Source organism: Octopus bimaculoides, chromosome 29, assembly GCF_001194135.2.
Source record: "Octopus bimaculoides isolate UCB-OBI-ISO-001 chromosome 29, ASM119413v2, whole genome shotgun sequence".
Taxonomy (NCBI): domain Eukaryota; kingdom Metazoa; phylum Mollusca; class Cephalopoda; order Octopoda; family Octopodidae; genus Octopus; species Octopus bimaculoides.
This window is the reverse complement of record NC_069009.1, coordinates 451608-453655: the sequence shown is the minus strand read 5'-3', so window position 1 is coordinate 453655 and position 2048 is coordinate 451608. Positions and strand designations below refer to the sequence as shown.

The window sequence follows — 2048 nt, the reverse complement described above, 5'->3', positions numbered from 1 at the left end:
GGGGGGGGGATCGAAATTCTGAAATTGAGATTTTTGGAAATTTTTTTTTCAGAATCGGAATCTCCATAGCCTAAAACGTGGGATTCCGTAACAAAAAAATAAATAAAATAAGGGGGGAAAGGTTCAGATTACATATAGTCCATCTGGACCAAATTTTTTTTTTCCTCTTTTGGTAATTCGTATTTACAATGTTAATCCTCCGTTTGACTGTTGTTTCTAGCTAGTCAGATTGCCGGTTGGGGCGGTTTTAAATTTTGAAAGTTTCTGCCGTCCGTTGTCCTTACCTCCACCGTTTTTGATACCAATGCTAAGAGGCCCGGTAAACAGTTATGCCCGAGGCCCCTAAATACTTTCAGTCCATCCCTGCATCATCATCATTATTATTAATATAACCTTACAGCAAATCTTTGTCTACTTACCGTTTTAACAGTGTCTCATAAACAACAGGACAGCATTAATTAATGTGGTATTCTTCAATCGGTTTCCCTTCATTCTACTAATTAATTACGCCACATTACTTTCACTTTTCCTATTAATTTCCTTTATATCACATGTAACAGTCGATAATATGTTATCATACACAACAGATCAATATTTCACTTTATAAGTTAATATTTAAGACGAGGAAATATATTTTCCTAATAAGTTTCTGCCTCGAAAAAATTACTGTAACATGGGGAAATAGTTCTTCTGCACATTGTATTTCACAGCAACATTTTTTTTTGTCTTCACAGTTTGGAATGTAGAGGAGATTATCAATTAACAAATTAACATTGGATAACTTTACAAAGCATTTAACAGTTTACATCTTCTGTTTTGGATATTAATTAAGATCACAAATGGAAGAAACATAACATTAAATTCTATTCTTTATATTATTATTATTAGCATTATTATCACCATTACAGCCTTAAAGTACATTTTTGTCAACTTACCATCTTCAGACATAAACAGCGAGTCAATGATCGGTAATTAAGCACCGAGGTTTCCCTTCATACTGATGTATTTCTTCAATTCTCCAATAGATGGCTTTACTGACTGGTTCGTTTCGTTCCAGTTTCGTTATTTTGTTCTGATTTCTTTGTCCCAACACTGGAACCAATCCCACCGACCAGTAGAACCATCTATTGGGGAAATTAAGAAATATAATGATATAAAGCGAAATAACTTCTAATACATTTCAAGCAAGGCCCAATTAAATTATTAATTAAGGTGAGTGAATTGCTGATCACTGACTCGCTGTTTATAGCTGAATATGGTAAGTTGACAAAGATTTACTTTCAAGCTGTGATGGTAATAATAGAATTATGTGAACCTCTCGATGTTACTGAAATGTTGATCTATTGTTTATGAAAACCTATTATCGACTGTTACATGTGATATGAAGCCAATTAATTGGTAAAATGAAAGTAATGTGGCATTAATTAGTAAAATGAGAGGAGAATGGTTGAAGACTACCACATTAATTAATACTTCTCTACTCTAGGCACAAGGTGCAAAATTTGGACTCGGTACGCAACTGGTACTTAATTTATAGACCCCGAAAGGATGAAAGGCAAAGTCGACCACATTAATAAATTCTGACCCGTTGTTTATGTTGCTTTAATAAAACGGTAGGTTGACCAAGATGTCGGTTCACGGTTACGATATTTCCCGGTAACGAAATATTAAAACAAATACTGCAACGGGTGTAAAAACATGTGTAGGAAACGAATATGAAAATGTTGGCACTATCACGCTATTAGATGTCAGAAGTGAAAGTAGTCGCTGTCTGTCTGCCTGTCTGCCTGCATGCCTGTTGCTGGTCTGTCAGCCTGCTTGCCTGTCTGCCTGCTTGCGTGCTGAGCTATCTGTCTGTCTGTCTGTCTGTCTGCTGGTTTGAGTTGATACTTTGGCTTACTTACTTACTGATATCTATCTACTATGTATCTATCTATCAATTATTAGAAAACACAAATTTAATATAAAAACATTTTCCTGAAATTGCAAATTATTTAAAATATAAAAATATAATTTTCAACAGAGAGAATTTATCAAAATAGAAAACA

General features: G+C 34.3%; 2 protein-coding genes across 6 annotated transcripts in view; one reads left to right on the top strand and one right to left on the bottom strand.

Moving 5' to 3' along the window:
- LOC106876535 (zinc finger protein 271) overlaps positions 1-2048 on the bottom strand; it is a 172309-nt gene that overhangs the window by 7024 nt on the left and 163237 nt on the right. The window contains exon 1 of one of the 3 annotated variants that reach the window (XM_052978009.1): positions 936-1045. The exons of 1 other annotated variant lie outside the window; for it this stretch is intronic. The gene's annotated coding sequence lies outside the window, so the exon portion shown is untranslated. Of the gene's footprint in view, positions 1-419; positions 903-935; positions 1046-2048 lie in introns of those variants that run through there. One more of the 3 variants, XM_052978011.1, reaches the window with a different exon arrangement.
- The window catches only part of LOC106876538 (zinc finger protein 135), a 48887-nt gene that overhangs the window by 43948 nt on the left and 2891 nt on the right, over positions 1-2048 (top strand). Inside the window, exon 1 of one of the 3 annotated variants that reach the window (XM_014925123.2) lies at positions 1096-1212. The exons of 1 other annotated variant lie outside the window; for it this stretch is intronic. The gene's annotated coding sequence lies outside the window, so the exon portion shown is untranslated. Of the gene's footprint in view, positions 1-1095; positions 1259-2048 lie in introns of those variants that run through there. One more of the 3 variants, XM_014925122.2, reaches the window with a different exon arrangement.